We start from the raw sequence: 25,076 nt of genomic DNA, 5'->3' as shown, positions 1-25,076 counted from the left end.
TTTGTTGATCTTCTCAAAGAACCAACTTTTGTTTTTGTTGATTCTCTCTACTGTTTTTTGTTCTCAATTTCATTTATGTCTTCTCTGATCTTTACTATTTCTTTCCCTTGCCTGTTCAACTGCTCATGGATCCTTCTCCAAGAGAGAACACATGATGGATCACAAAACAAGTCTCAATAAATTTAAAAAGACTGAAATTATACAAAACAGTTTCTGTGATCATAACAGAATGTAGATGGAAATCAATAAAGGATGGAAAAAGGGAAAATTCATAAACAAATGGAGATTTAACAACACACTTAAATAATCAGTGTTTCAAAGAAGAAATTGCAAGAGAATTTAAAAATATCTTGAGATGAATGAAAATGAGAACACAACATATCAAAACCTATGGGACACTGCAAAGGCAGTACTGAGAGGGAAATTTATATCCTTCAATAATTCCCATAAAAAGGAAGAAAGAGCTAAAAAAGGCCTAACTGTACACCTGGAGGAACTAGAGAAACAACAGTAAACTAATCCCAAACCAAGCTGAAGGAAAGAAATAGTAAAGATCAGAGCTACCTATTTTAAAGGATATGACAAAGTTACAGTGGTCACAACTGGGAGATAATGGCCTCTTCAAAAAATGGTGCTGGTAGAACTGGATATCCATAACCAAAGCAATAAGATAGGACCACCATCTCATGCCCTATACAAAAATTAACTCGAGATGGATCAAAGACCTAAATGTAAGAGCCAAGACCATAAAACTAGAAGATAATGTAGAGAAGAATGTACAAGATCTTACAGTAGGAAATGGTTCATAAACTTTACACTCAAACTGTGAACAATGAAAAAAATAACTAAATGTGACCTCTTCAAAATTAAAAAAAATTCTGCACTTCAAAGAGTTTGTCATGAAAGTGAAAAGACAGCCTACCCGATGGGAGAAAATATTTAGGAACCACTTATCTGATAAGGGCCAAATAGCCAGGATATATAAAGAAATCCTACAATTCAAAAATAAAAAGACATAAACTCATTTTAAAAATGGGCAAGTCCATGAGATCTAAGCTTCTTCTCAATTAGAAACAAAGTACACATCACCATCCCAAAATCCTCAAGATTAGGGAATGAACAATGGATGAAAGTAGACTTAATGTTATTCTATTAGGTACTTATTATTACTCTAGCAATGGAAGAAATTTTATCATTGCTATAAAGGCAGTGGCCACCAGAGGTTCTGAGAGGAGGGAGAGGGAAGAATTGTTGTAACATGGGGGCATGTTCACAACATTGGAATTTTCCTACACAACATTGTAATGATGGATACAGACCATTATACATTTTGTTATAACTTATAAAATTGTGTGGAGCACAGTGTAAACGATAATGTAAAATATAGTCCATGGTTAGCAGCAGTGCTTCAATATATTTCATCAACTGTAACAAATGTACCACACTAATGAAATATTGTCTTAATGTGGGAAAGTGTGAGAGGGGGAGGGTTTGGGGCATATGGGAATCCCCTATATTTTTTATGTAACACTTATGTAATCTCAAGCTTCTTTAAAAATAAAAAAAATTAAAAGGAAAAATATGCACAGGACTTAAATAGACACTTTTCCAACGAGGAAATACAAATGGCTAAAAAGCACATGACAAGATGCTCAACATCACTAGCTAGAAGGGAAATGCAAATCAAAACTACCATGAGATATCATCTTATACCTATTAGACTGGCAGCTAGTAAAAAAACAAAGAACTACAAGTGTTGGAGAAGATATGGAGGAAACACTCATCCACTGCTGGTGGGAATGCAGAATGGTGCAGTCGTTTTGAAGAACAGTTTGGCAGTTCCTCAGTAAGCTAACTATAGAACTACAATATGATCCAGCAATCCCAATACTAGATATATACCCAGAAGAATTGAGAGCAGGGACATGAACAGATATATGCACACCAATGTTCACAAAGGCATTATTCACTATTGCAAAAAGTTGCAAGCCACCCAACTGCCCATCAACAGGATGGATAAGCAAAATGTGCTATAAACATACAATGGAATATTACTCAGCTGTAAGAAGGAATGAAGTATTGACATGCATGAAAACATGAATGAATCTTGGAGACTTAATGTTGCATGCACTAAGCCAGTCACTAAAGGACAAATATTGCATGATGTCACCTGTATGACTTAAGTATATTGAGCAGACACACAGAGCTAGAGTCTGGAAGACAGGTTAAAAGGAGACAGAAAGGGAGTAGAGGATGGCAAGCTGATGCTCAAAATGGCAAAATCCATGATATACTGGAAGGGAGTGGTTTGGCCGTGGATAGGGGTGATGGTGGTGCAGCGATGTGAATGGGGTCGACAGTGCTGGAATGTGAGGTTGAGCAGAGTGGGAGGGTTGGGTTGGACTATACATGGAACTGGGAGGAGAGCTAGAGGAGGGAACAGGTAAATGCTTGGGATTTGTAGGTCTGTGATTGAAACTACAATGGTGGGAATGTTCTTTTGGCAAATACGTGGGAAACGATATACCTGGGCATGCTTCTATGGAATATGAAGGAGTTCATCTTGTCATAGGGTGTTAAATCAGTGGGTGGTGACACACAATAAACAAGAAAATATTAAACTTCCATCCTGGGGATTCCTGCTACATCCTCAAATAGAGGGGCAAGTATCTCACAAGTACATAGGCAGGGCCTAATAAAAGAAAACAGACCAGTATGTTAAGCCCTCAATATTAATGCATGTAAATATGAACATTATTCTTCAAAAATTAAAACTTAGTGGTTATCATAGAACCTATGGGGAAGGAAAAATGGGTGGAAAATAGAACCTAGGGGGAAGGAAGAATGGGTGGAATATAGGGCATTTATGGGGCATTGGAACTGTTCTGCATGGTCTTGCAATGATGGATACAGGCCACTGCATATTGTGTCAGAACATATAAAAGTATACAGTAGAGGGAAGTAGCTGTGGCTCAATCAATTGGGCTCCCGTCTACCATATGGGAGGCCCTGGGTTCGCATCCAGGGCCTCCTTGAGAAGGCAAGCTGAGGCCACGCCCCGCGAAAAGCTGACGCCACAAGATGATGCAAAAAAGGTAGACAAGCAGACACAGAAGAATATGCAGCAAATGGACAGAGAGAGCAGACAGCAAAACGAGTCACAAGGTGGGTAAATAAATAAATAAATAATAGGTCTTTTAAAAAAAAGTATACAGTAGAAAATGCTAACTATAATGTTAATGATTGACCATGGCTAATAGCAATGTTTTGATATTTGTTCATCAATTATAACAAATGTTCCATATTCATGTAGGATGTTATTGGTAGGGGAGGATGTAGGGGAGGAGAGGGGGTAAAGGGAATCCTCTATATTACCTATGTGATTTTTCTGTAACATAATGTTTCTAGGAAAATAAAGTGAAAAAAGAAAGAAACTGGGGGAACATACAGAAGAAATTGTCAATATACATAAAAGATAACATCTTCTGATGATGAAAGACACAATGAAAAAATTATTAATTTATTTTATTTTATTATTATTTTGGCTTTGTTTGAGGGAGGTACTACTGGATTGCTGAATGGTTGCAAATGTGGCAGGGAGAATCACTGTTGAGGGGTGCCTCTGGTAGAAGGATGTGTGGCAAGAGGTGCACCTGGGGCATGCCTCTATGAACTAAAAAGGTGTTCATGTGGTCACAGACAGTTGTCTTGGTGGGTGGAAATCCACACAATAACAAACAGAAAACTAGATCACCATCCAGGGAAATCCTGCTACGTTCTCTATTAGAATAGCAAAAATCTATAGAGTACATTAACAAGGAGTCCATGATCTGAATGTAAATTCAAAAACACATTATTCTTGTGGGGACCTATTGGTGTGGGTGTGATATATTTATTAAATAATACACAGTATAATTACTAAGAGGTGCATGGTATTTACCTGACTGGGAAAGGGTTCTATGGGACAAAATGGGTTAAGCACCCCTGCTCTAAGGCATATGAATATGTTCAAGTGTTCATGGGGCATTGTCTCTGTGGGTGGATACCCACACAATAAGTGAAAGAATATTGAATTCCCATCCTGGGGAATCATGTACATTCTCTAATAGAAGGGCAAGAATCCCCTGAGTACAAGGGCAGTGCCTAACTAAGGAGGACAGACCAATATGCCAGATCATTGAAATTGATGGTTGTACTTATGAACCTTGCTCTTGTGAAATTGAAACTCACACTGGTAATATTTATAACCTAAGACTTATCTCCTGAAAGTCTCTTTGTAGAGCAAATGGGTTTCTCTCTAAGCCAAAGACAGCATATAAATTCACAACCTTCCCCCTGAGTGAGACATGACTCCTGGGGATGAGGATCCCTGGCAGGGAGGGATTATTACCAAGAGTCAAATAGCGGGGCAGGGCAAGATAGCGTCTGAGTGAATGCACCTTATAACCTCTCCTGCAAAGAAGCGGCTGAGTAGGGTTGGAGTCCTGCTGGACCGGGCTGTTTCGGGTGTTTGCAGGGCAGGAGGTGTATGGACGTGGATTTAGTGGGACAGTGACAGAGGAGATTCTTATAAGGGGTAGAATTTTGGGTCTCTTTCATGGAGGTCGGGGCTGTGAGCGGGATGCTTCCCCCAGGAGCTGGCGGCCTGGCAGCGGCGATTCCTGGAGGTTTTGCTGCGCTGGGGAGTTCCCAAGCCCTAATCGGGCTGTTTCAGGGGCTTGCAAAGCAGGAGGTGTCTGGAAGTCGATTTGGTGAGACAGTAACGGAGGAGATTCTTGCAAGAGGTGGAACTTTTGGTTTCTGACACGAAGGTCAGAAGTTCTAAGAGGAATCCTTCCACTTAGGGCTGGCGGCCCATCCGCGGCGGTCCCTGAACTCTTTGTAGTGTAGCAGGGCCCCCAGCAGGCTGTTTTGGGGGATTGCAGGGCAGGAGGTATCTGCATGTCGATATTGTGAGACAGTGACAGAAGAGATTCTTGTGAGAGGTGCAATTTTGGGTTTCTGAAACAGAGCTCAAAGTCTGTAGGCAGGACCCTCCCCCTACGGCTGGTGCCCAGCTGCGGGGATTCCTGAAGGCTGTGGTGCTTTGTGGTGTTTCCAGGCCCCCTGTTAACCAGATTCATGGTTCCCAGGTCTGTGTCCCCTAAACCCTGTTGTCCCACACTCCAGAGACTCACACACCTTGAGTCTGCAATATCACAGAACTCCCACCTCTGAATCCAAAGCATCCTGAGGTCCATCTGAGGTCCTAGATTATCGTAGCCCATGGTGTTTTGTATTTCTTTTTTTTTTGTCTTGGCTGCTAATACTGCATAGTCTCCTGGTCTTTTCTCCCATTTTATCCCCCAAGGCCCTTTTTCATTTATTTAGGCTTTTCTCCTTTTCTTTTTCTTGCTTGTTTCCCTCCCTTTTCTTTGCCCACCCCCTTTTAATTCTTTTTTTTTTCTTTTCTTTCCTTTTCTACTTATTTTATTTTATTTATATAATAGGTGCTGCAGGGAGCACTTCACATTTCCTGTGTTTCCTGATCCTCCATTTCCTCTTTTCTGTGTGAATTGATTTTGGCCACCTACACTAAACCCTTTCCCCCACATCTTGCTATCCTCAATCATCTACTGTTTCTGTTACATTCCACCTCCCTTTCTTTAACACGGAATCGCCTAACTTTTAATTTCTAATACCTTTGTACTGTCTAGTGTCTTTTATATACTCTTGATATTATTTTCTTTCTTCTCTCTCCCTCTCTCATGAAAACGCTGGCTTTGTAATTAATACTATATTACTCCTCATATTCAGTTGACTATCTCATTATAGGTATTCTACTTACTACTATAATTCTATGCAACTTACATGAGTCTAATATCCATTCTCCCAGATTTCACATTGTTGCTCTGTTAACATTGATAACCAATACTACTTTACACATTTTATTTTCTTACTCATATAGCTTACCCTGGTCCTAATATTTCCTTGAAAGTGAACTTAGTCAGCAACAAGAAAACACAGTAAGAAGAACAAAGTGAAAAAGACAAGACATAACACTTACTCAAGAACAACAAGTAATTAATCCCCAAGACTAGACAAAGAAGCTAAGGAACTGATTAAACCCGTCAAGATAAAATGATGACCAGATGGCAACAAAAAACTACAAACCAAACCAATAATCAGGAAAACATGGCGGAATCCAACGAACAAACTAAAAACCAGGAAGGGGAGCAGAACATCGGACAAGTAATTAAAGATCTCAAAACATGTATTAGAGACCAACTTAATGAAGTAAAGGAAGAGATTAACAATATGAAGAAACACTTGGAGAGAAAATTGCAGACATATGCAAAAAGATAACAGATATGATGGGGATGAACACCACAGTTCAAGAAATCAAAAATACATGCTCAGCACATAGCAGCAGATTAGAAGCGGCAGAAGAGAGAATTAGGACATGGTAGACATTACATCTGAAATCAAACAGATAGTAGAACTGATCGATAAAAAGATAGAAAAAATCCAGCTAGGACTTAGGGACCTGAATGACAATGCAAAACATACAAGCATACGTATTATAGTCATCCCGGAAGGAGAAGAGAAGGGAAAGGGGACAGAAGGGGTGTTGCAGGAAATAATGGCTGAAAACTTCCCAAATCTACTGAGAGAGATGAATGTACATGGATAAGAAGCACAATGCACCCCAAATATCGTAAATCCCAACAGGGCCACCGCAAGACATACACTTGTCAAATTATCCAATGCTGAAGACAAAGACAAAATTCTAAAAGCAGCAAGAGAAAAGAAAACCATCACCTACAAGGGAGGCTCCATAAGACTAAGTGCTGATTTCTCATCTAAAACCATGGATGCAAGAAGGCAGTGGCATGATATAGTCAAAGTACTAAAAGAAGAAAATTTCCAACAAAGAATACTCTACCCAGCTAAACTAGATTTCAAAAATGATGGAGAGTTCAAAGTATTCACAGATAAACAGAAACTGAAAGAGTATGCCAACAAGAACCCTGCCCTTAAAGAAATACTAAAGGGAGTTCTGCAAGAAGAAAGGAAAAAACAAGAGAGGAAGAGTTGGAGGAGAGTGTAAGAGCAACAAAAAACATAAAAAGAAAAGGACAAAAACAAACAAAATATGACAAACACAAGCCCAATCAAAATATGGCTAACATAAATAATTCCTTGAAAGTAATAACACTGAATGTCAATGGACTAAACTCACCTATCAAAAGATTCAGACTGGGACATTGGATAAGGAAATATGACCCATCTATATGCTATCTACAAGAAACACATCTTAGCCCCAGGGATTCATGGAGGCTGAAAGTGAATGGTTAGAAAACAATCTTACAAGCAAACAATAACCAAAAAAAGGCAGGAGCAGCTATATTTATACCAGGCAAAATAGACTTTAAATACAAAACAATTGTGAGAGACAAAGAAGGTACTACATATTAGTGAAAGAGATAATCTCTCAAGAAGAATGAACAATCATTAATATTTATGCTCCTAACAAGGGTGCCTCCAAATACCTGAGGCAAACACTGGAAAAACTAAGTGAAAGAAGAGATGCCTCTACAATTATAGCGGGAGATTTTAATACACAACTATCAACTTTGGACAGAACATCTCAAAAGAGAATCACTAAAGAAACAAAAATTTTGAAAAGTATATTAGAGGAGCTGGATCGAATAGACATATAAAGATCATTACACCCGAATACAGCAGGATATACTTTTTGTCAGGTGCACATGGATCATTCTCCAAGATATACCATAGCTAGGCTACAAAGAAAGGCTTAATGAATTCAGAAAGATCGAAATCATATAAAATAATATCTCTGACCACAATGGAGTGAAGCTGGAAGTCTGCAAAGGCCAGAGGGCCAGATATCACACCAAGATATGGAAATTAAACAGCACACTCTTAGAAAAGCAGTGGGTCAAAGAGGATATCTCAAAAGAAATTAATAACTACCTTGGAATTAACGAAAATGATAACAAACAATACCAAAAATTATGGGATGCAGCAAAAGCAGTACTGAGAGGGAAATTTATAGCCATAAATTCATACGTCCAAAAAGAAGAAAGAGCAAAAATTGAAGAATTAACAGCACATTTGGAAGAATTAGGAAAAAAACAACAAAGTAACCCCACAGGAAGAAGAAAGAAAGAAAGAACAAAGAAAAGAGCAAAACTAAATGAAATAGAAAATAGGAAAGCACTTGAAAAGATAAACAAAACCAAGAGTTAGTTCTTTGAGAAGATGAATAAAATTGACAAACCATTAGCTAAACTAACAAAGAAAAAAAGAGAATATGCAAATACATAAAATAAGAATGAGAAAGGAGATATCATTACTGACCCCACAGAAATAAAGACTATCATAAGAGGATACTTTGATAAATTATTCCAACAAAAATGACAATTCAGAGGAAATGGACAAATTCCTAGAAACATATAAGCAGCCTATATTGACGAAAGAATAAAATGATGATCTCAACAAACCAATCACAAGTAAAGAGAGAGAATCAGTCATTAAAAACCTCCCAACTAAGAAATCCCAGGGCCAGACAGCTTCACAGGTGAATTCTACAAAATATTCCAGAAAGAACTAACAACAATCTTGCTGAAACTATTCCAAAAAATCGAAACAGAAGGAACATTACCTAACTCATTCTATGATGCCAACATTGCCCTAGTACCAAAGCTAAACAAAGACACCACAAGATAGGAAAATTAGATCCCAATTTCTCTAATGAATCTAGATGCAAAAATCCTCAACACAATACTTGCTAACCGTATTCAACAACACATTAAACGAATTATACACCATGACCAAGTGGGATTCAATCCAGGTATGCAAGGATGGTTCAAAATAAGAAAATCAATCAATGTAATACACCATATAAACAGACTGCAGGAAAAAAAATCGCATGATTATATCTATAGATGCAGAAAAAGCATTTGAAAAAAAACAACACATTTTCTTGATAAAAACACTGTAAAAGATTGGAATACAAAGAAATTTTTTGAATATGACAAAGAGTATATATGAAAAACACACAGCCAACATCGTTTACAATGGTGAAATCCTAAAATCCTTCCCTCTAAGATCAGGAACAAGACAAGGATGCCCACTCTCACCCCTTCTATTTAACATTGTCTTAGAAGTACTTGCCCGAGCACTGAGGCAAGAATCAGATACAAAAGAAATTCAAATTGGAAAGGAAGAAGTCAAAATTTCATTATTTGCAGATGACATGATCCTATACATAGAAAACCCTGAGAGGTCTACAACAAAGCTTCTAGAACTCATAAATGAGTTTAGTAAAATCGTAGGTTGTAAGATCAGTACGCAAAAATCAGTAGCATTTCTGTACACCAATAATGAGCAAGCTCAGGAGGAAATCAAGAAACAAATACCATTTGCAATAGTCAATAAAAAAATCAAATACCTAGGAATAAATTTAACTAAAGATGTAAAAAACTTATACACAGAGAACTACAAAACACTGTTCACGGAAATCAAAGAAGACCTAAATAAATGGAAGAATATTCCCTGTTCATGGATAGGAAGAATAAATATTATTAAGATGTCTATCCTACCAAAACTGATCTACACATTCAATGCAATCCCAATAAAAATCAACACAGCATTCTTTAAGATACTAGAAAAACTAACTATGAAATTTATTTGGAGAGGAAAGGGGCCCCGAATAGCCAAAGACATATTGAAAAAGGAAAACGAAATTGAAGGAATCACAATATCTGACTTCAAAACATACTAAAAAGCTACATGAGCGAAAAGGCATGGTATTGGCACAAGGAGAGACACATAGACCAATGGAGCCAAATTGAGAGTTCTGATATAGATCCTCATATATATAGCCATATAATATTTGATAAAGCCACCTAACCCTCTCAACTAGGAGAGAATGGCCTATTCAACAAATCAAATGGTGCCTGGAGAACTGGATATCCATATGTAAAAGAATGAAAGAGGATTACCGTCTCACACCTTATACAAAAATCAACTCAAGATGGATCAAAGACCTAAATATAAGAGCCAAGAACATAAAGACTTTGGAAAGCAGTGTAGGGAAGAATATACAAGACCTTGTAATAGGAAAGACCTCATGAACTTCACACGAAAAGCCAGAGTAGCAAAGGAACAAATAGATAAATAAGACCTCCTCAAAAATGAAGCATTCTGTACCTCAAGGAAGTTCACCAAGAAAGTGAAAAGAGAGCCTACACAATGGGATAAAATAATTGGTAACCATATATCGGATAGGAGACTTATAACCTGAATATATAAAGAACTCCTATATTTTGAAAATAAAAAGATAAACAATCCAATTAAAAAATGGGAAAAAGACTTAAACAGACACTTCTCCAAAGAAGAAATACAAATGGCTAAAAAGCACATGAAAAAATGCTCCAAATCTCTAGCTATCAGGGAAATATATCAAAATTACAATGAGATACCATCTTACTCCCATAAGATTGGCAGCTATGAGAAAAAACAGAAGACTACAAATTCTGCAGAGGATGTGAAGGAATGGCAACACTCATCCACTGCTGGTGGGAATGCAGAAGGATCCAAACATTCTGGAGAAGAGTTTGGCGGTTTCTCAAAAAACTAACCAGAGATCTTCCAAATGACCCAGCAATTCAACTGCTGGGTATATACCTAGTAGAACTGAAAACAAAGACACAAACCATAATATGAACACCAATGTTCATAGCAGCATTGTTCACTATTGCCAAAAGTTGGAATCAACCCAAATGCCCATCAACAGATGAATGGATAAATAAAATGTGGTATATACATACAATGGAATACTACTCAGCTTTAAGAACAAATGCACTACAAGCACATGTGATAACATGGGTGAATCTTGAGAACGTTATGTTGAGTGAAGCAACCCAGGCATTGAAGGACAAATACTACATGACCTCAATGATATGAAATAAGTAAACCAAGCTACCTCAGAGAGTAGAGACTGGATGAGAGGCTTACAGTAAATCGGGGGGTAGAAGAAGGATATAAGCTGACACCTACATGGGTGAAATCTATGATAAGCTGGAGGTAAGTATATGTAAAAGGAAGGGATAAAATGTGGGCATAGGGTTACCTTTGGGTACGGCTTTGCAGGCTTGAAGCGGGCTAGGGATGGGAGGATGGGTAATATTGCCCAAGAAATTGGGGGAGGGTTAGGCAACATACGAACATAGGAGATTGTCAGGTATTTTGTTGAGAGTATAATGCTGAGAAAACCTTTCCAAAAATATAATAAGGAAAATTATCTCTTTAAGATGCTTAAAGGGGATAATCTGATGCAGGACAGGCTCTTAAGGAATATGTGAATGCTCATTTTGCCATAGTGGGTTATATCATTGGATAGAGACCCATATAATTAGTGTGAAGGTATACCCACATCCCAGGGAGGACTAATGCCATCAAATAGAGGGAACTGTATCTCTCAAGAGAAATAGTGGCTCCCAGGGCATTAGGGCAGTTGAGCATGTCAAGCCCTCAACACTGTTGCAACTATCTCTGAACATGGCCCTTCAAGCAATGAAGATTGACTGTCACTGTGGGCCCTAAGGGGAGGGAGAAAGAGGTATTGAATAGAAGGAACCAATGTAACTGTGTGGGCAATAGAAGTGTTTCACAAGAGTACGCAAGGATGGATATAAGACATGTAAAATTACACCAAAAATATATAGGGGCTGACAGGCTAAAATGTAAATCATAATGTAAAACATAAGATAGCTAAAAATTTAGAAAATTGTATAGTCTAAAATATAAACAACAATGTAAACACAAATGTTACCTTGTTTGAAAGCTATTGTCTCAATATTTGTACATCAGTTCCAGTAAATATAGTATGAACATGTAATAAGATTATTGCTGTGGAAAGGAAAAGGTTTTATGTTGGATATGTGGGAATACTGTATATTGTATATATAAATTACTGTGATCTAAAACTCTTGTGAAGATAAACTTAATAATTTGAAAAAAGAAAAGAAAAAGATAAGATGTAGAATTTTTCCAAATTAATATGTATTCTAGATCTAACCTTTAAACTTATTGCTATATTCCATTTTACTATTAAGGGAACCTGGCAATATATTGGGCTTCGCTTTTCAGGAAGTTTTGGATCACAGAGAGGTTCAACAATGGCAGCGGAGGAATACTGGTGTGGGATGTTATTGACAGGGGACACATGGTTAGCAGGGAGTTCTCCAGTGCCTATATCCAGGTACATAAAAATGTTTGGATATTTTCATAGTGGAAACAAGTAAAAACAACAACTGAGGGGGTGCTAATCCTGGCCAGGGGAGCTCTATCACAGTCGCTAAAGGAACAGCAACAATCCCCCAAATGCAACGGCAAACACCAAAACAAATGAACTTCCAACAATGAGCCCTTGATACTAATGACTATTTTGTGAGCCTGTGCACCTGAAATAAGAACAAGGCCTAGAGCTGCAGTATTCCTAGGAGTTACCTCCTGAGAGCCTCCATATTGCTCAAATGTGGCCAGTCTCGAAGCCAAACTCAGCATATAAATGCGTTACCTTCCCCCCAGCGAAGGACATGACTCCCGGGGATGAGCCTCCCTGGTGCCGAGGGATTACTACCAAGTACCAGCTGATGATGTAACTAGAAAAGGACCTTGAATAAAAGGTTCAACTCGGACCAACAGAATATCTCAGTCTACATATAATAACAGGAATTAAAAATGCTTTTTGACCTGAATCAAGGGGGAAATGGAAAGGACAAATGAGTTCATATGGCTATGAGTCTCAAAAAAAGAGCTAGGAGGTTATCAGAGGGGTCGCCCTTATGCACACCTCAGCAGAGTCCCAGAGACAGATAAAGTAGATACAACCCTGGGTATTGGTTCTTCTGAGGGTTACAGAGATCCACAGGTTCTATGGTCATGGCAGATGGAGATCAGTGCCATATCAGTTGGCCCTTCTTTGGAGTTGATGTTTCTGTGTGATGGAGCTGGACTCAGATGTTATCTTTGTTCACAAGCCTTTCCTGTTACTTAACCAGAATTGTAGTTGGTGCTGGGGTTTAATATATACCCAGGGGATCTGAATCTCTGGACAGACCATATGATAGCCAGGCCCTGAGCCTCAACAGACTTCAGCTCCTACACTCTGGTTTATTGGACTTACCCCATTCAGCTAACATGGAGGTGAAGAAGGTCAACCACTACGCCATGGAGCCAAGAGTGCCTACAACTGTAAGCAGAAGGATTGCATCCAGCATCCATGTGGAATCTAAGCCCCCTCTTGATATAGATGTGGAGTGGACACAACCATTCCAAAGTCCACAGGATGGAGGAATAGAGTATGGATTAGAGTGGACTTACTGATATTCTATTCATGAACTATTGTGATTAGTAATCGAAGAAAATGTGGCATTGGTGTGGAGAAAGTGGTCATGGTGGCTGCTGGGTGTGGGGAATGGAAGGACGAGATGAGATCTGGAGGCGTTTTCGGGACTTGGAGTTGTCCTGGGTGATGCTGCAGGGACTATTACCGGACATTGTATGTCCCCCCATGCCCCCCTGGATGGAACGTGGGAGAGAGTGGGGCTATGATGTGGACCATTGACCATGAGGTGCAATGATGCTCAGAGATGTATTCACCAAATGTAATTAATGTCTCATGATGATGGAGAAGAATGTTGCTATGGGGGGAGGAGTGGGGGAAGCGGGGTGGGGTGCATATGGAGACCTCATACTTTTTGAATGTAATATTTAAAAAATGAATAAAGACAAAAAAAAAAAAGACAACTAGCAATGTATTTGGAAGAACACCGAGACCAAAACGGAGAAATATTAAATACAAATGAGTTTTTATGGCTAAAAATTTCAAAGTGAGTTACAAGGTCATCTGAAAGGTTATACTTATGCAACTCTGAAGAAGCTGTCACTGACTGCCACAGTAAACACTGCTTCAAGCAAGGGTACTACCAAGGCCTCTAGAGCAACCAAGACAATATAGCCAGGGCAGACAACCCCAGGAAACCGGCACCCCATTAGTGGGCCTTACCTTGGGTTATATTATAACCTATTTCCCCAATGTATCAGAGTTACTCATGTATAATTTTCCTGCACATGGTTCTAACATCACTTTTATTTGAACTAGTAATTAGTACTATAACCATTAAATATATGCCCCAAAGACTTAAATCTTCCAGCTGTTCATATGCCAGTTGAGCCATGAATCTCAGCAGAGCTGCAACCAACACCTTACTCTCCAGTTCATCGCACTCACCCCAACAATTAAAAACAGGATGATGATGGAAAGTGCCCATCCCAAAAAGCAGAAAGCATTATTCTAGTAATGGAAGAACTTGTAATGTAGATATAAACACAGTGGTCCTCAAAGTTCTGAGGGGAGAGAGAAGGAATATAGGTGAAACATGGGCCATTTTGGGGACATTGGAATTGTGCTGCACGATATTGCAGTGATGGATACAGGCCAGTATACATGTTGTCAACACTTACAAAATTCTGTGGTGCAAAGTGTAAACCATAATGTAAATTATAGACAATGTTTAGTAGGAATGCTTAAAATGTGTTCATTAGTTGTAACAAATGTACCACACACTAATGAAAGTTGTTGTTACTAGGACAAAGTGTGGGAGGGACAGAGGTGGGGTATATGGGAATCCTCTATATTTTCACTGTACTATTTATGGAATATAAAGCTTTTTTAAAAATAAAGGGAAAAGACAACCAGCAAGATGATGGTAGAGTTAAGGAGCTCTAAGAGTCAGCTCATGCTACAGGGGCAGATAGCAATCACCCAGAGCTATCTAAAGCAACTGCGTAGGGGCTCCAGGAGACCAAAAGAGCATCCTGGAACATCCCTGATAGAATGGGAGAAGGAGACTGTCCATCTGCAGAGAAGATTCGTGAGTAAAGCACTCCACAATGCTGAGGCCAGTGCCCATACTCCAATGGCAGCCCAAGCCACCTCAGGAGTTATTCTGTATCTGGAATTAGAAGCTCCAGTTCACAAAAATGGGGGAGGAAGAGACGGTTTGGCACCAACTTCAGCTGCCGATTAGTAAATTCAGCTGGCTAAAGTATAATCCTAAGAACAGCTAAAGTTTGAAACTGTCCAAGTCATAAAGAGGCCAGTAGTGGCCAATTTAAATCTGCGCCCAGAATGAAGGGAAGTGGGAGGGACTGAAAATCAGTACTGGTAGGGACAAGTCATCCACATCAGATTGCACCTCTAGCCTAAGTGCCAGCCCCACCACTGGCAGGGAAGCTGGGAGGACCTGCACCAGCCTCTCCATGAAACTACAGGCCAGGCCTATGAGGCTGGTGCTTATCCTACTCTGAAGGCACAAGCCACCTCAGGAGCTATTCTGTGGCTGAAATTTGAAGCTCCATTTCCCAAAAATGGGGGAGGAAGACAGTTGGCCACCAACTTCAGCTACTGATTAGTAAATCTGGCTGGCTAAAGTATAACCCTAAGAACAGCTAAAGTTTAATCCTGTCCAAAGTCAGGAAGAGGCCAGTAGCTGCCAGTTTGACTTCACCCCTGGCACTAGAAGAAGAGGGGCTGATTGAAAATCACAGTGAAGGTAGTAACTGGCTTCTTTCCACTCAGATTTGACTGCAGATGAGGCTAGGCTTCAACCTGACGTCTGGCAAGGAGGAAGATGGCGGGACCAGTGTCAGCCTCTCCAGGTAACTGCAGGTACTATCAGTGGGCACAGCCTGAATAGTTGGAAGTCTACCTGGGCAACTACAGTTCTTTTGAGCCCACAAGGTATAGATTGCTGCCCACACCTCCAGCTCCAGCTCCACCCAAGGCAAGGGAGGAAGCGGCATGAAGCTTCATCAGTCTCTCCAGGCAACTACAGACCCTCTTGGCATGTAAGACTTGGATTATTACATATAGCTATGGCTCTGTCCTTAACCATGGCAAAGGACAGAGATGGGAGAAGCTTGAGCAATCCCCAGGCCAATGAGGGCAATTTGAACCTCCACACCTTACAGCACCAACTACATCCTCAGATCCCACTACACAACTAGCAAGGGAGATAGGGCAGAAAGCCCTAAAGAGAGAAACTGCACCTAGAATAAATACAGCCAGGTGCCAATACACCAACAAAAAACTATAATCCATACCAAGAAACAGGAAGATATGGCCCAGTTAAAGGAACAAGAAAAGCATCCAGATGACATAAAGGAGTTGAGACAACTATTCATCGATGTTCAAGCAAAGCTCCTTAATAAAGTCAATGAGATGACAGAGAGTCTAAAACTGCAAGCAAGATAGTCCCATCCATCAGCCCCATGGGATCTAAGCCCCCACTCAATTAGAGGCAGAGTGGGCATCATCATCCCAGAAGCCTCAGGATTGGGAAATGAATGACGGACTAGAGTAGATTTACTGCTGTTCAACCATAGGCTTATTGTAATTTTAGCAATGGAAGAACTTTTATCATTGATGTGGAAGTAGTGGCCACCAGAGGTTCTGAGGGGAGGGAGAGGGAAAAATAGGTGTAATATGGGGGCATTTTCGGGACACTGGAATGGTCCTGAATGGTGTCATAATGACATATACAGGCCATTATATATTTTGTCATAATTTAATTGCATGGGACAGAGTGTAAACTACAATGTTTACTATATACCATGATTAGTGGCATTGCTCCTATAATGTGTTCATCAATGGTAACAAATATACCACACTAATGAAGGATGTTGTTAATTTGGAAAGTATGGAAGGGGTAGGGGGTGGGGCATATGGGAACCCCCTATATCATTTATGTGACATTTATGGAATCTAAAGTTTCTTTAAAATAAATAATACCCTGCCCCCAAGAAAGAAAAGTTGGAGGACTCTCACTTCCAGACTTTAAATCATATTACCTAGCTACAATAGTAAAAACAGCATGGTACTGGCATAAAGATAGACACACAGACCAATGGAACCGAACTGATGGTTCAGAAACAGACCCTCACATCTACAGCCAAGTGATTTTTGACAAGCTTGTCAAACCCACCCAGTTGGGGCAGAACAGTTTATTCAACAAATAGTATTGGGAGAACTGGATATGCATGCCCAAAATAAACAAAGAAGAACCCTATCTCACACCTTATACAAAAATTAACTCAAAATGGATCAAAGACCTAAATATAAAAGGAAGCACAATAAAGCTCCTAGAAGAAAATGTAAGGAAACATCTTCAAGACCTGGTGGTAGGTGATGGAGTCTTAAACCTTACACCAAAAGCACAAACAACAAAAGAAACGAGCCCTATGCCAGCCTATAGCTAAGATCATAAGCTGGACCCATAGAGCCTTAAGAGGGAAGAGGAAGGCTGAACCCTCACAGACGTCACCCACCACCTTGCTTCAACACATGGCAGAATTTGAGCCTAGGCTGTCTCCCACAGACTCTGGCACCATGAACCTATTTGATCAGAAGATCAACTTTAATGCACTCTTAAAATTTTCCCACATAACCCCCTCAACACAGCAGCACCTGAAGGTCTATGCCAGTTTTGCACTCTATGTTTGTGGTGACTGAGGGGGCCTATGTTCATGTGTTCACTCATTTCATTCAGGCTGGCCTGCTGTCTGCCCTGGGCTCCCTAGGGTTGATGGTTTACCTGATGGCAACACCTCATAGCCATGAAACTGAGCAAAAAAGACTGGGACTTCATGCTGACTTTGCTTTCCTTACAGGAGTTGGCCTGGACCCTACCCTGGAGTTGTGTATTGCCATCAACCCAAGTATCCTTCCCTCTGCATTCATGGGAACAGAAATCATCTTCACCTGCTTCATCCTACGTGCACTCTAGGCCAGACATAGCTGCCTCTTCCTGGGAGTTATCCTGATGTCAGCCATGAACCTGCTACTGTCTTCCCTGGGGAACTTTTTCTTCAGATCCATTTGGCTTTTCTTGGCAAACCTATATGTGGGGCTGGTGGTCATGTGTGGCTTTGTTCTTTTTTATATTCAACTCATTATTGAAAAGGCTGAAAATGGAAATAAGGATTATATCTGGCACTGCACTGATTTCTTCCTGGATTTTGTTACGCTATTCAGAAACCTCATGATATTCCTAGCTATGAATGAGAATAAAGAGAAGGAATGAAATGACCATCTAGCCTTTCCCAATTTGACTTTCTCTCCCTCCACCCCTCATTTCCTTTTTGCATAATTACAGGTGGCATGTTCTGATCATGAAAAGCATCAGAAAATCTTTTGTACTTTGTGGTTTTATTTTGAATTTTTTGATAAAAAAATTTCTTAGCAGAATATAATTTGGAATTTGGTTTCATAAAAATAAAAACTGATGGAGAGGATGTGAAAACATAGGAATGCTTCTTTACTTTAGAGGGAATTAAGAAGCATACAGACACTGTGGAAGACTGTTTGGCAGTTCCTAAAGAAGTTGAATATGGATTTGCCATGTTACACAGCAATACTACTACGAAGTTTACACCCAGAAGAACTGAGATCAGTGACATGAACAGACATCTGCAGACCAATATTCATGGAGGCATTATTCACAGTTCCCAAAGATGGAGACCCAGATGTCCATCAGCTGAAAAATGGTTACACAAATTGTGGTATATACATGCAATATAATATGATGCATCTGTAAGAAGAAATGAAGTCGTGAAGAATATGACAACATGAGCGAACCTAGAGGACATTATGTGGGGTGAGGCAAGCCAGACAGGAAAGGACACTTACTGTATGATTGTGCTATTATAAACCAAATATTATGAGTTATTAACAAGAGTATCAGTCACCAGAAAATAGAAGGAGTTTAGATAATGGAAGGCTGAGGTTTAATCTGGGAAGAACTGGTAAACATGTTTTTTGCAAATTTTTTGAAATGAATACAATGGTGAAAGCACATCATACAAATGCCAGTGTTCCTGTATTTTTGGTTTGTAACTCTACATTTTGCTATGAATCTAAAATGCAAATGCACAAAATGTAATGATACATCAGTGGTGGTTATAGACCCAATATATAAACATGCAATTTGTTAAAAGATCTACACAAAGTTGGGTGGATGGAGGAGTATAGGAACATTGTGTATTCTATTAAGTTTAATTTGGCATCATCTGGTATCAAAATAAATGCAACTGTTGTGTATTTAGGGCATTAAGTTTAAGCTCCATGATATCCACAAATAAAATATCAGATAATATGCAAACTTATAGAGACAAAAAGTAGAGTATAGATTGCCAGGGATGGGGAGCAGGAGCAACGGGGAGTTGATGCAAAATGAGTCCTGTCCAAGGTGACCAGAAAATTCAAATAATGTATGGTAGTTAGAGTACAGCAACATTGTGAGTGCGATTAATCCCACTAAACGGTATGCTTTGGAAGGGCTGGGTTAGTAAGATTCATGTTATACATCTACAGGACCTTGTAATAGGAAATGGCTTCATGAATTTCACACCAAAAGCACAAGCAGCAAAAGAACAAATAGATAAATGGGACTTCCTCAAAATTAAAGCCTTCTGCACCTCAAAGGAGTTTGTCAAGAAAGTAAAAAGGGAACCCACACAATGGGAGAAAATATTTGGCAACCATATATCTGATAAGAGGCTTATAACTTGCATATATAAAGAACTCATAAATCTTGAAAACAAAAAGATAAACAACCCATTTAAAAAATGGGAAAAAGATTTAAACAGACAATTCTCCAAAGAAAAAATACAAATGGCTAAAAAGCACATGAAAAAATGCTCCAAATCTCTAGCTATCAGGGAAATGCAAATCAAAACTACAACGAGATACCATCTCACTCCCATAAGATTGGCAGCTATGAAAAAAACAGAAGAATACAAATGCTGGAGAGGATGTGAAGAAAGGGGAACACTCATCCACTGCTGGTGGGAATGCAGAAGGATCCAACCATTTTGGAGGACAGTTTGGCGATTTCTCAGAAAACTAACCATAGATTTGCCATATGACCCAGCAATACCACTGCTGGGTATATACCCATCAGAACTGAAAACAAGGACACAAACAGATATATGTACACCGATGTTCATAGCAGCATTGTTTACTATCGCCAAAAGTTGGAATCAATCCAAATGTCCATCAACAGACGAGTGGATCAATAAAATGTGGTATATACACACAATGGAATACTACTCGGCTGTTAGAACAAATACACTACAATCACACGTGATAACATGGATGAACCTTGAGAATCTTATGTTGAGTGAAGCAACCCAGGCATTGAAGGACAAATACTACATGACCTCAATGATATGAAATACGCAAACTGCCTCAGAGAGCTAGACACCGGAAAAGAGGCTTACAGGAAATCGGGGGGTGGAGGAAGGGTGTGAGTTAACGTCTGGAGGGGTGGAATCTGTGACGAGCTGGCGGTAAGTATGAGCACAAAGAAGGGACAAAATGGGGGCAAGGGGGTGCCTTCGGGTGGGGCTTTGTGGGTTTGAGGGGGGCTGGGGATGGGCAGAGGGGTAATATTGTCCAAAAATTGGGGGGAGGGAGGGGCAACATACGAACATGGGAGAGTGTCAGGTGTTAGTTGAGAACAAAATGTTGAGAAAATCGTATCAAAGTATAAGTAGGAGGGTTACCTGTTTAGGATGCTCAGGGGGATGGGCTGATGCGGGACGGACTCTGGGTGAATAGCTGAAGGCTCATTATGCCAAGGTGGGTTGTACCATTGGGAAGAGACCCAAGAAGTGAGAGTTGGGGTGGACCCACATCCTGGGGAGGACTAATGCCATCAAATAGAGAGAACTGTATCTCTAGTGAGAAAGGATGGCTCCCAGGGCATTAGGGCAGTTGAGAAAGTCAGGCCCTGAATACTGCTGCAAGTATCTCTGGACATGGCTTCTCGGGAAAGGGAGATTGGCTGACGTTGTGGGCCCCAGGGGGAGGGGAAAATGGATGTGGAATGGATGGAAACAAGGTAAATATGGGGGCAAGAGAGGAGTTTTGTGAGAATACACGAAGATGAATATAAAACAGGTAATATTACTCCAAAAACATATAGGGGATGACAGACTAATAATGTAAACCATAAGGCAAAATATAGGATAACTAAAAAATTTAGAAAACTGTACAACCTAAAGTATGGACCACATAGTAAGCACAGATGTCATCTTGTTTGAAAGCTATTGTCTCGGAATCTGTACATCAGTTTCAGGAAATATGATATGAACAAGTTAAGAGATTATCGCTGTGGAAGGGAAAAGGTTTTATGGTGAATCTGGGGAAGTACTGTATATTGTATATATGAATTTCGGTGATCTAAGACTCTTGTGAAGCTGACATTATGCTGGGATTGACTTTACAGGAAGTTTTGGATCACAGAGTGGTTCAACAATGGCAGCGGAGGAATACTGATATAGGATGTTATTGACAGGATATATATGGTTGACAGGGAGTTATATAGGGCATATGCCCAGGGTATATAGTAATGTCTAGATATACTCATAGTGGAAACAATTAAAAACAATAGCTGGGGGGGTACTGGGCCCCTGGCCGGGGGGTCACTGTCGTGGACCCTGGGGGAGCAGCGGCAGTTCCCCAGGTGCAACAGCAAGAACCAGGAAGGAAGGAGGGCCCAAAAGTGGGCTCCTGATTCTTATGGCTATGCTTTTGAGCCTATACACCTCCAATAAGAATAATGCCTAGAGTAGCACTGTGCCTGGGAGTATCCTCCTGACAGCCTTCATGTTACTCAAATGTGGCCACTCTCACAGCCAAACTCAGCATGTAAATGCAGTGCAGTCCCCCCAGCCTGGGACATGTCACCCGGGGATGAGCCTCCCTGGCACCGAGGGATCACTACCACATATCAGCTGAAGATGCAACTAGAAAAGGACCTTGAATTAAAGGTTCAACACGGATCAGCAGAATATCCCTGTCTACATATAATAACATGACTTCAAAATGCTGTTTGACCTAATGGAAGGGGGAAATGGAAAGGAGAAATGAGAATATAAGGCTATGAGTCTCTAAAAAAGAGTCTGGAGGCTGTCAGAAGGAATGCCCTTATGCACAAATGAGCAGAGTCTGAGAGACAGATAAAGTAGATACAACCCCAGGTATTGGTTCTTTTGAGGAATAAAGAGACCCACGGGTTCTATGATCATGGCAGATGGGGTTAACTGCCATGGCAGATGGCCCTTCTCTGGAGCTGGTGTTTCTGCGCGATGGAATTGGACTCAGAGGGGATCTCTTTTCACAAGACTTGCATGCTACTTTAATGGAATTGTAGTTGGTGCTGGGGTTTTAGATATATTTAGGGGATTTGAATCTCTGGACTGATAATATGACACCCAGGCCCACAGCCTCAACAGACTTCAGCTCCTACACTTTGATTTATTGGACTTACCCCACTCAGCTAACATCGAGTTGAAGAAGGTCAACCACCATACCATGGAGCCTAGAGTGTCTACAACTGAAAGCAGGAGGAGTGCATCCAGTATCCATGTGGAATCTAAGCCCCCACTTGACATAGATGTGCAATGGACACAACCAATCCAATGTCCACAGAGAAAATGTGGAACGGGTGTGGGAAGGGTAGCCATAGTGGCTGCTGGGTTTGGGGAATGGGAGGAAGAGATGAGATATGGAGGCGTTTTCGGGACGAGGAGATGTCCTGGGTGGTGCTTCATGGACAATTACGGGACATTGTAGATCCCCCCAGGGCCCACTGGATGGAACGTGGGAGAGTGTGGGCTATGATGTGGACCATTGACTAGGGGTGCAGCTATACTCAGAGATGTACTTACCAGGTGCAATGGATGTGTCATGATGATGGGAGAGAGTGTTGCTGTGGGGGGAGTGGGGGGTGGGGGCAGTGGGGTTGAATGGGACCTCATATTTTTTTAATGTAATTTTTAAAAATAAATAATTAAAAAAAAAAAGACGATATTGAAGGCATCAAAAAAAAAAGATTCATGTTATAAATGTTTGCACAAATGAATAAAAATAAACTAAAGAGATAATGAGAGATGTAATACATGATTCTGGGTGGGATCTAAGAATGCAGGACATTATTGGGACTAAAAAATAGAATACAGAATATGAGCTTTCTATCCATATAAAATTTCTTGAACTTAATAACTGCACTTAAGGCGATTATATAGGTGAATGTCCTTGATTGTAGGAAATGTGCACTGAAGTATTATGAGTTCAAGGAGAATGATGTGTGGAATCTGTTCTCAAATGTTCAGAAGATGGGTGGATAGCTAGACAGAAAGACCAAAGGTGGTAAAATGTTGAAATTGGTCGGTCTGAGTATTTGGGGAGTTGGGCATGTGTTGGAGTTCTCTATATTATTTTTTTAATGTTTCTTTCTCTATGTTTTTTCTAATGTTACATGCCAAAATATAAGAAATCGGCACATACCTCCCACCCCCCTCACCCCACTCCTCCCCCATCAACAACCTCTTTCATCATCATGGCACATTCATTGCATTTGGTGAATACATTTTGGAGCACTGCTGCACCACATGGACATTGGTTTACATTGTAGTTTACACTCTCCCCCAGTCCACCCAGTGGGCCATGGCAGGACATACAATGTCCAGCATCTGTCCCTGCAGTACAACTCAGGACAACTCCAAGTCCTGAAAGTGCCCCCACATCATATCTCTTCTTCCCTCTCCCTACCCTCAGCAGCTACCATACTGCCCTGTAAGGTTGAGGTTGTTTCAAAACAAAAAGCTAAAGAAAATAAAACGCTAAGACGGTATAACTCAAAGAACGATCCCTAACATCAACTGTGGCATTTAGTAATTAATAATGTACTTATTAATATTGATTCATCAATTGGAAGAAAGGTATCACACTAATGCAAGATGTTAATAACAGAAGAAAGTGTATCTGAATTGTTGAAAGGGTATATGGGAAACCTCTGTACTTTCTGCTCAATTTGTTTGTAAACCTAAAACTACTCTAAAAATAAAGTCGCCTATACTACTGATACATTGTTGGTGAGAGAGCTTCAGTTTGAAAAAGAGTGCATTAGAATTTCAGTGCACTAACGTATGCTGTAGGAAAAGTTAGAAAACAATAAAATGTCCACAGGCTGGGAACTAGTTAAATAGGTAATGATATACAATTAAAAACTAAGTCACAATAAAAAGATTAGCCTCATCTCTATGCACTTAGAGGGAACTGTATCTGAGATACATTTGTTAAAAAAGAATGATATGCATAGTATGCCTCTTTTTATATCAAAAGGATATATATGTGTACACCCTCACACAAACATATAGATACACATTTATACATGTAAATAGTTTTATATTCATAGTCTATTTCTAGAAAGATACACACAGCAAACTGATAGCTGGTTTCCTTTGGGTGGGTAGCAACAGGATACTGGAAGCATGTTTATTCTCTGAATATTTGACTATGTATTTATGTTACTTTTCAATAATAAAAAAAAACTAATTAATTTTAAGGGGAGCAGGGGATGTATTTATTGAGCCACAGGTGGTCATTTCTTTAAGTATAGTCTATATAAAGAGACTTGGGTTGCAATTATCTGAGTAAAGGAAAAACAGCACTCAAAAAGCTATCATTGTAAATTCCAGAGATGAAGTAACTTGTTAACAAGCCATTAACCTTTGGAATTATTCAATAGTCATAACCAATTAGGTTTGTTTTTGTATTGCAACTTTCAAAAGGGCCAAACAATCCCAGAGAAAGACCTTCACATTATCTGTCCATTTTATTTTCCCCCTGAACAGAGCACTGGGATAATTAAACTAAACTTCAGATTTAATCCTGTTAAAGACCAGAGCCTTGACATTGGCAGGACAAACAAGAGTATTACATTCAGTTACAGCACAATTTAAGACATATTCACAAAATGCATTTAAACGCTGAAGCTGCAACAGAAAACAATCACACTCTGACTATTCGTTCTCACTGAATTATGTTAATTCAAGCTCTAATATGTTCTGCTGTTTCATTTTTCAATGAAGCAATCTCACTCAATTTAGCATCACATGTATATTACTCCCTATCAGAGTTTTATGCCAAACAG

At 39.8% G+C, this 25,076-nt stretch overlaps 1 protein-coding gene and 1 pseudogene across 2 annotated transcripts in view; one reads left to right on the top strand and one right to left on the bottom strand.

The window, feature by feature from the left end:
* The window catches only part of ATP7A (ATPase copper transporting alpha), a 307,559-nt gene that overhangs the window by 142,664 nt on the left and 139,819 nt on the right, over window positions 1-25,076 (bottom strand). The window lies entirely within an intron of this gene.
* Window positions 17,456-18,158, top strand: LOC101432671 (bax inhibitor 1 pseudogene; annotated as a pseudogene).

The sequence above is a fragment of the Dasypus novemcinctus genome, chromosome X (genome assembly GCF_030445035.2).
Source record: "Dasypus novemcinctus isolate mDasNov1 chromosome X, mDasNov1.1.hap2, whole genome shotgun sequence".
In the NCBI taxonomy this organism is placed as follows: domain Eukaryota; kingdom Metazoa; phylum Chordata; class Mammalia; order Cingulata; family Dasypodidae; genus Dasypus; species Dasypus novemcinctus.
Note: the sequence above shows the minus strand (reverse complement) of the source record. Positions and strands in the feature narration are given on the sequence as shown.